Raw genomic sequence first — 10,237 nt, forward strand, 5'->3', positions numbered from 1 at the left:
ATATAATTGAAAACGACTGACCAGATTAAATGGTGATTGAAATCTAAGGTCCATATCGCACCGTCAATATTCTTTTTATTTAAAATGAATTTCCTTATTTCCAAACTTCCGAAATATGAAATAAATAGCTCCGACATCCGAAAAATTTCACCATGGACTCATCATGCCGCGTACTTTACTATCGGGTTCTCAAATTGAAGATTTAACTTACTAAATTTTTTTAAAGTTATTCCTGAACACTGTTAATAATTATAGACAGCGCTATATATATATATATATGTATATAACAAAAAAACCTAAAATTTTCACCGATATTACAAAAACTCTAAAATTTCTTACATAATTTTGATTTTGATGAAAGTGGAAATTACTCAAGTGAAGAGACTAGTGTAGAGATGGAGAATAATGAAAGTAAATCTTTTATTCGGTCTAATCAAGGGTATAAGGATAATACATGAGAAATTTATTTTATTTGGTATGATTACATAATCAAAAAATAAAATTATGTATTTTAGCAGCATATCTTGGCATGTATGACCATTTTGGTAATTATACCCAGGTAAAGCACTTTTGCCTTGTAACTTACCAAACACCTAGAAATTACTTTTCATTCTCACAGCACTTTTAAAAACAGTTTACCAAACACCTCAGCTGCTTCTTCTCACAGCAAGTTCGGAAGTGCTTCCTCTCACAGCAGGTTCAGAAGTGTTTCTTCTCACAGCACAACAATCCCAAACTAAGCCCTAGTTTGGTAAGGCACATATAATCCTGATATCCCTTAACAATTCCCCATGTGCCATCAAAACATGATGTCATCGTGACATCATAGCGCTTCAAACGTTGCCTCATTAAAAACCTTGCTCGAGTAATAAAAATCTTGTGGGACAAAAACAACCTCAAGGAGGAGAAAAAGAGTACAATGCGCCCTTCACTATTCAAGATTAAACATGTAAACATCATGCCTCCCCCTGATGTTGATATCTCCCCCTGACTGCTATAATCGTGGGAGTTCAGATAATTTTTGCATTCCGATACTCTTCACATGTTTCTAGAAAGTTGATTTAGATAACGACTCAGTAAATAAGTCAGCTACATTATCCTCAGAATGTATCAGATTCACTTCAATCTTAAGAAGTGTTTGTTGTTGTTGTTGATTGTAGAAGAACTTAGGCGATATATGCTTTGTGTTGTAGCCCTCGATGAAACCTTGCTTCATTTGTTCAATACATGCAAGTTGCATTATCCTCATAAATATACGTAGGTTTATCTGTGCTAGACTTCAAACCACAAATTCTTTGAATATGTGAAACTATGGACCTTAACCATATGCATTCACGAACTGCTTCATGAAGAGCAATAACCTCTGCATGATTCGAATAAGTAGCGACAAGGGTCTGGTTTGTAGACCTTCAAGATATCACGGTGCTTCCTATGGAAAAGACACAATCAGTTTTGGGAACGACTTTTGTGCAGGTTTGAGAAGTATCTTGCATCAGCAAAACCCATCAAAACATCACCATCGTTTTGACTGAGGGAGGGAGGACGCTAGCCACCCTTGGTGGTGGCGGAGGTGACGGCGGCCTTCGGGCCTATGGAGTCGAATTCCATCTAGTCGTCCATTCTTTTCGCTCTAGAAGGATAGAACAATCCCATATTTGTCATACCTTTTAAGTATCGAAAAATTGTCTTTACACCAGTCCAATGGCGTCATGTTGGCATAAGACTACATCTAGCCAACGAGTTCACAACAAATGAGGTGTCCGGTCTTGTATTATGCTAAGTACAATAATGCGTCTATTGTACGTAGGTAAGCACTTCTGCTATTAACACATCTTCATCATCATCCCTGGGATGAAGCGGATCCCTCTTAGGGTTAAGACTATGGACGACCATGGGAGTGCATCTTGACTTTATCAAAATGCCAAAGCATTCATTGACACGGTATATAAGTTCTAAATCTAGATAAAACTGTGTTCTTCCAAGGTCCTTCATCTTAAACTCTAATTTCAGGTGTTCAATGGTTTCTCTTAACTCATCAAGGGTTCTAATTATGTTCATCAACATAAATTGGGATAATTGTAAATCCGGAACTTGTCATAGAAACTCGTGGGCATAGTTCAACATACACTACTACAATAACATGATTTAAGGACACCTAAACCGTGTCCTTAAATACATACAAGGACTCTTTAAAAAAGAGTCCTCTATCCGGGTGTCATCGTAAGTCCCAAACAAGGACACTGAAAATGTGTCCTCTTATCTATACGAGGACACAGTTTATGTGTCCTAATAGCCCTGGACATGGTGTCCTTAAATCCATAAGAGGACACCTAAACAATGTCCTAAAAGCTCTAGAAACTGTGTCCTCTTTTCTATACTAGGACACACAAACTGTGTCCTAAAAGCTCTAGAAATGGTGTCCTTAAATCCTTAAGAGGACACAAAAAAATTACTCATATGTGTCCTTAAAACTAAAACAGGACACTTAATAAAGGTAATAGAGGACGTTAAAAAAGTGTCCTTAAAACTTGTAAAGAATCCAAAAAAAATTAATAAAAGAAATCTTCCTCCAATTATACACAGCTCAAAATACACTACCAAATGCATTAACTTAACCAGAATATCATATCCATACATATACCCAAAAAATTTCTAAAGTGTAAAGTCTGAACACACATTATATGTCAATCATGAACTGAAGAGTAATTACAGTTTACATGAAAATGCTAAACTTAGATTTGCCAGAAGCAAATGCCAAAATGAAAGTACCATCCTACAAGACTTGTTGAAAATGATGAGACCTTGCTGCCTGTACTGCCATCAGTACTAACAAACTTTGAACCTGCACAAGTATATGCATAATTAAAGAATAAGGAGCAGACTGATTAATAGTAGGATTCTTGTGATTAATACTAAGATAATTGAACAAAAGGTTCTTGTGAATGCCATTTAAAATACCATTCCCTTCCCAGACTTGGTGATGAGTGTTCTGTTCTTAAGTTTATATGAATAATATGTTTGACTCATCAAGTTATATGCTTTATGCAGAAGACGTAGGCATGAAAACACTATGTTTAGAGAGACATTTTATAAGCATTCTTTTATGGATAAACAGGGTGTCACTTATTGAAATTTGAACTTCACTTTTTGTCTACATTGACTAAATGGAAACATCATTTACTAGAAAAAGGGTTGCAGCACATCCACATTTGAAGTAGAGAAAAAGCAAGATAACATACTGATCCATCCCACAGACCATGGTATACAGTTCCACATGAACCTGCAGAGGAAAGTAAAATGGCAAAAGAATATCAGAATGAAATTCAACAAAGCAAACAGTAAAGTGGCAAAAAAATATCAGAATGAAATTCAACAAAGCAAAAAAATCAAAACAGTTAAGCAAGAGGAGAAGAAACATAAGTACAAAAAGAAAACTTTGTTTTGTAGCAGGCAGTGGGCAGTTGGAAGATCATTACCTTGCCCAATCCTCTCTCCAATTATCATGTCTTCCCATAAGACTTCATAGTCCAAGCAATCAATATCCACATCCTCCTTTTTCGCAGAACTATTGATACTTCCAGAGCTGCTACCACTGCTTGTGCAATTTACATTAAACAAAGAGGTCCAGGCTCCTGAAGCTTCATTAGTTGCAGGTCGATTACTTTCATTCACCTAATTTTCTGGTTTTAAAGCACAATTACCCTCCTAAGGTATTGAATCATTTCCTTGATCATTATGAAACCAGGTCCAATTTGCAGGAGCATATCTTATTGAAATAAGAAAGTCTGGAGTCCTTACCTAATCATTTCCCCTTGTGCCTCTCGGAGCCACAGGAAGCTCCAATAACATCCTTCTTCTCTAATATATTGGACTTCGCCATTCATGAGCTGTTTATCTTCCTCCACATGCTCCAGGCTTGGCCCTCCTGAGCTGAGTCCTCTGTCAACTGCTATAGAACTAGTTGAGGATAAGAGATTCACCGGGGCATACCAACACTCATACCACGTTAATTAAATATCAAAAGAATAATAACATTAATGACATGCACAAAATAAGAAATTAAGAAGGACAGAGTTGCACTAAGCTAAGTGATCTTTGTATGGAAGATGGCAGATAGAGGAATTTAGAATTGTTCTACAGAAAGCGCATTATCTTTCGACATAGACTGCTAAGAAAATAAACAATAATAATTACCAATAACACTTTCCAATACCAGGTGGAAGTATCTGAGAGTGGCTGCTTCCTCTACCAATGTAGTGAATGAAATAATGAAACCCAATGAACAAAAACATGGCCAGGTGGAAGTATCTGAGAGCAGTTCTAGAAATGTTGGCCGGTTAGCTGGATCACTGATGAGAAGGAAAAATAAATCCTTGCAATCAGACACCACAGCATAATAAACTGAAGTTGACAATAAAATGCCATCGTGTCCATTGGATCCAATGAACACATCTAAAACTACCTTAAATGGAAAATGAAAAAAAAGTTCAGGGTGTTGCCAGATGACCACGAACACAAAAAAAAAAAAAAAAAAAAAAAGAGTCCTACAGCATATTTAGGAACAAAATTAGGAAGTAAAAGTTGCGCCTGTCCTGGAGGTGGTGTAGCTATACCTAAGAAAACTAGGCAAATCATAATCTTATACATGAATTATATCCAACTGCAGAAACAATTTAGGTGACTTCCACATGTGGTACCATGCTCTATGATCAGTTGATAACACATGTCAAAAAGAGAATTAAACCTTACAGGGATAAATCCTTTGGAACAAAGAGAATGATCTGAACACACCAAATTGAATTGCAAGTTCTCTAACATCCAATCCACTCCAATAATAAACAAACTACTTGGGGAAAAAGAAGAGGAACAGACCTCAGCATCTTACGAGCATCTTATGATAATCATCGTGCTTGGGAGGAAGAAGCTCCTGATATAAGTTTTCGATACTCTTACACTAAGAGAACTCTTGTAACAATGATCACGGTGTGCACGTGGTAGCACAATTTTACTCCAAATTGGGCCTAAGAAAAACCACAAGAAGGATGCTCTGTCATAAGCTATGCAAAATTTTAAATATTGAACTTCACCAAAATCTGGAGGATGGGAAAGAAAAACTTACTGGAACCCAAACGAAGAAGGACCTAGAAAAGAAAAGTTAATGACTATTTGGAAACATAGGTACCAGAAAAATTTCAATCTATTTCTTTCTACTCATTGCAACTTTGAGACAGTAATTACATCATATGGGTATCTAGAAGTAGGAGAAAGAACCCACATAATTGCATTATGCTGTCCAAAAATTTCTGCAGACACAAGAGGCATATTACTTACATGTGAGTCGCATTGGGGGGTAAGACATATGGAATTTCACCACCAATGCTATTGGAAGTAATATGCCTTAAAGAAGAAAGAGGAAGAGATTTAGCAACAGGTATGCTTACACAACTATAGTAAGCTGTAAAAACAGTAGAACCAATTACAGTTGCTTCAAACTGTAGAGATAATAGATGTTTCTGTTCCAGCAATTCCATATAGTAAGCTATATATGTTTATGTTCCAGCAATTCCATATAATTAATGATTCAGTTAATGCTACTTAATTTTCATGACATGCATACACACACCAATAAAAAATATAAAAATAAAAAACAATTTGCTAGATATAACATCAACAGTAAGCTAGATCGAAGGAATTAATAACAGGTAAATCCATCAATTGAAGTATTGCTAACCTTATTTATAATTGAGCTGCTTGGAGTTTCAAGAATATCTTGAGCTGTCCATCCATTGAATTCCTGCAAGCTTACGACTGAGTTCTTGTAGATAAGAAAAAGAAACAAGAAACTTTCTATCATTACTAACTTTTTTATGAAATCATTCAAGCAGGAAGCATCAAAAGTAATCTAAGTAAATTTGAAATAACAAATAGAGAAAGACCCATAAGGGCTTCAATTAATGCATTGGTACACACTAAGGAGCAGGGGAGAGAGAGAGAGAGAGAGAGCGAGAGAGAGAGAGAGAGAGAGAGAGAGAGAGAGAGAGAGAGGTGGAACCAGACTTCAGGGCTTTAATCTAATCATCTGCTACTCAAAAGCCTTGATCTATCATTTTCTGCAAGCACATATGTAAACGAAGCATGAAAATGCTTTCAACATTCATACTTAGTTCAACTATTATAAAACAGTACATAATCAAATAAAGAAGTTAATTTGCATAAGAAGTTTATCTTTTAGCTCAAATAAAGAAGATAGTACCTCAAGATAGTTGTCATTATCAATCTTCTTAAGGCAAATGATAAGTACCCTGACAGCTTTATTGAAATTTTTAAGTCCCTGAGGCATTCATCAGTTAACATAGAAAATTTTACTTTCATGTACATTTAAGCATTAATAGGCCAAAAAAATTTATGATAATCATAAAACCATGCAACAAACTACTTGTGAAGATTATCATAGCTTGCGACATAGCTTCTAGTGTTTGTTATGCTTTTCTAACATTGCTTGCGACATGAGTAAATTGACCCATCTCTATGCTGACTAGAATGGAACACATGCACATATGAACAGTATGCTTTGATGTAGGACAATAATCAGGAGTACAAACATAGCTCTTAAAAGCATCCCCAAGTTGCCATGAGAATAATGGAAATCTCCAAAATCATTGTAGCCCATTCTTATGCTTTCTTTGATCAGATTTGTCTGCAGAAAAGCATTAGAAGACAGTGAGACATCATAGAAAGAGCTAATGGGAACTGCACAAATAAGTTCAAAATATAAAGCTGCATTTGGCAACTTCCCTGAAGTTGATTTTTTCAGCTTGTTTGACGACACCAAAGAACAATGAAAGATACTTCAATTGAACAAAAATCATGAATCCATGATCCAGGATGCATGTTCTAGCATAAAAGCAAAGGCTACCACCTCCTTATCAACCATAAAATAAAGAAAAGAATTCATTCGAACCCTTTTATATCTTTCCACTCTCATCCACCAAAACATGTGCAAATAAGCTAAAATCAAGGAGTGCTGACCAACATTGCCTTTAAGACAAACAATAGCGTATAACTCTCTTGTACCTGATTAGAATAGCTTATTAATAACCATAGTTGTAGATACGGGATAACCCAAAAACAAAAAATTCTAGCAATAAGACAAACAATGGACCTGATTAGAATAGCTCATCCATAACCATAGTTGTAGATACAACATAACCCTAAAACAAAAAATTCTAGCAAACACATTTCAGTAAATTCTTCTCTCATATAAACCTCGATCTCTCTGCACTGTCCACACAGACATAGGATGCGAAACCAAGAACACCATAAGCAATACAAATATAATTAGGCCACGCATCACAATCAACCCAGCAAAAGCCAGAACCCAAAGCAATAAAAAAAACAAAGTAAACATAACCAGAGGCAAAACCTACAAACACAACAATTATACCCCAAATTTGAGGGGACGGTTGTCAAGAGTCAAGACCAGAAGAAGTTACATACAATATTCATCAGAATGAGCGATAGAGGTGGAAGGGAACATGTTGCTACTGCTCCTTCGATCAAGTGCCTTCCCATGCCGCTCGGACGAGCCTCACACAAATGACCCGGCCATCGAATCTGAATCATCGGGTTCGACAAGAGAGGAGACTTAAATTGAGATTACCCAAAAAGAATAATCCCTGAATCCAAGTCAACCCAGGGGCCATGAAGTTCTTCGAAGTTCAATTTGGTGGGTGACATCAAGATCGGAGAAAAAGAGCAAGAGGGGCTGTGGAGAAAACAAGGGTTTGAGGGAAAACAGATTCAGCAAAAGAATGTAGAGGCAGATCGAGAAGGTGAGAGAATCACTCATCCGTGGTGAGTGAATTTGTTTCATTCGACGAGGAAGTGATGCAGATGAGAGAGAGTGAGAGAGCGGTCCACTAAGACGTGTGTGGGAAAACAAAAATTGGGAATTTGAACTTTTGGCCAAAAAAAAGGGCGGGGCAGCGCCTGTTTTCTCGAGGTCGTCCTTGAAAGGTTACTAGGACACCTCAATGAAAATGTGTCCTTATAGGGTGTCCTAATAGCTAGTAATTGTAGTAGTGATATCCCTTCCCAATCAAGTAGTCAATTTAGTGAGCGTTGCATCCTCATTGTAAGCATGCTCTGTGGTCTAGAGCCACTTGATTTGGATAAATGAAGTCCATCAAGGACCTTCATGTATATTTTTGTATCTAGATCCCTATAAAGATATGTAATGATTACATTCATAAGCTGCATGTTCAGTTATTCAGAAACTACCAAACTGAAAAGGTAGTGGAGTGCAATGATATCCATTATGGGAGAATATGTCTCCTCATAGTCGATTCCAGAGCGTTGTGAGAAGCCTTGTGCCATGAGGCTAGTCTATAATCTCTTTTTTCTCATCGTGCTTTCTAACGAAGACCTATTAATGTCAATAGGTTTTATGCTAAGAGGTGTAGGCATCTCAGGCCCGAAATCCTTCGTCTTCGTTAGTGAATCCAATTCAACCTGGATTACATCTTTCCAATTAGGTCAATTTTCTCTACGTTGGCATTTTTCAACGGAGCAAGGTTCGATGTCATTGGTCTCAATAATCTCACGTCCTCATGTACACTAGTGTAGTTTGTAGAGATCTTTGTATTCTGAGGAATTTGTTCTAATGTTAAGGCGTCCCCCAATGATGTTTCTTGGACATAACTATAATTCGGAATACTTTCATGAGATGGATTTTGAGTATCAATGATCGATGAATCAGGTTGTACCAAACTCGCTCTCTTTCTAGGGCGAGAATCCATCAAACCTATGGATCTCCTATGCTTTCTAGCAGAACCCACGACCTGTGATTCCATTATGCCACCTTGTGGCGTCACCATGCCACCATCCATGGCGGCAGTGCCATGTCTAGCTCCTCTGGGTGGCACCATGTCCTCTTGAGGGGATATCAATCCTTGCAGGCATGTTTACAGTAGGTACATGTGATCTCATCACTTTTAGGGGATCAAGATGAGACATAGTGGGGACAGACCATGACAATTCCTGTCATTCCTGTTGAACGTTGACATTTTAGTCTCCCCCTCATGACGGGAAGACTGTCTCATCAAAGTGACACACAAATATAGCAATAAAGAGATCGTTTGTCAAGGGTTCTACATAGCGGACTTATAGTTGGAGATTTATATCCAACACAAATATATATATGCATTCATTGCTTATGACCCATTTTGATGCGATGTGGCGGCGCGATTGGCACATAAACCGCTCACTCAAATATGCATAAGTACGAGATATCAGACTCACACTCAATCACTAGCTGTAACACAAAGAAAGGTGAGTGGCGGTGGGTCGTAGATGAATTAGCACAGCTGCGTGCAATATTGCATAACCCCAAGCTAAAATATTGGTGTTCATTATCAATGTCTGGGCCACCATTGTAGTCCTTTAATGGTGACTTTTTCACGAGACCATTTGGGTATGTATATGGGAATATGATGCCCAATATCAATCCTCAATGATTTGCAATAGTCATCGAAAGTCTTCGATATAAAACTCTCCAGCATTATCAAGTCGAATTAATTGAATGGGATGATCCAGGTAGTGAGCCTGTAGCCATATGATCTAGGCCAGAAGTTTATCATAACCAGCATTAAGAGTGGACGTTAGCGCGACACGTGACCAACGTGTCTACGCATCAACTAACACCATAAAACATCTAAACTGTCTGCAAGTTGGTTGAATCGGTCCATAGAATCCCTTTGGATTTTATGAGAACACATGGTCTCGATCCTTATTTAGCTAAAAAAAAAGGATTTGTAGAATGATTGGTAGACCTTAGAAGCAACCAGTCAGGATTTTGGTTAAGCCACAAAGTCACAATTGACTCAAGAAGTGGAGAGAGGAGACATATCACCATGTATGGCATCAATGCCATCTCTATGCCAGCATTATACTCACCTCTATATTGCTTTGATACCAAAATTGTTGAGACAGAGAAGGTGAAGAGAGTTTTCTCAATTAGTTTTTGCTCTATGATGGGATGTCCACAGAACCCCAACATGGTCTTGAGGTGTAGAGCTTCTGAATTATATTCAGAGAAGGACTTGAAGTCGGTGAATTGTACATTGCTCCATTGAACCTTCAAGTCCGGGAGGAGGGAATCCTTGACATTACCAAAACGCTCTTGTATCACAACCCATAGTTCTCTAGCATCCTTCATCGCCATATATTCCAATCTGAG

The 10,237-nt window shown here is 37.5% G+C and overlaps 1 long non-coding RNA gene and 1 other non-coding gene across 2 annotated transcripts; both read right to left on the bottom strand.

The window, feature by feature from the left end:
• Positions 1-2,624: 2,624 nt before the first annotated feature.
• Positions 2,625-3,717, bottom strand: LOC112174156. Its single transcript, XR_005801485.1, has 3 exons — positions 3,477-3,717; positions 3,240-3,280; positions 2,625-2,842 (listed from the first exon to the last, which is right to left on the bottom strand). It is a non-coding gene; the product is annotated as an uncharacterized LOC112174156 (transcript).
• Positions 3,718-3,845: 128 nt separating this feature from the next.
• LOC121049865 lies at positions 3,846-6,371 on the bottom strand. The gene is made up of 4 exons (XR_005801486.1): positions 6,254-6,371; positions 6,053-6,110; positions 5,732-5,794; positions 3,846-3,946 (listed from the first exon to the last, which is right to left on the bottom strand). It is a non-coding gene; the product is annotated as an uncharacterized LOC121049865 (long non-coding RNA).
• Between the last annotated feature and the right edge of the window lie 3,866 nt (positions 6,372-10,237).

This window comes from Rosa chinensis, chromosome 6 (genome assembly GCF_002994745.2).
Source record: "Rosa chinensis cultivar Old Blush chromosome 6, RchiOBHm-V2, whole genome shotgun sequence".
In the NCBI taxonomy this organism is placed as follows: Eukaryota; Viridiplantae; Streptophyta; class Magnoliopsida; order Rosales; family Rosaceae; genus Rosa; species Rosa chinensis.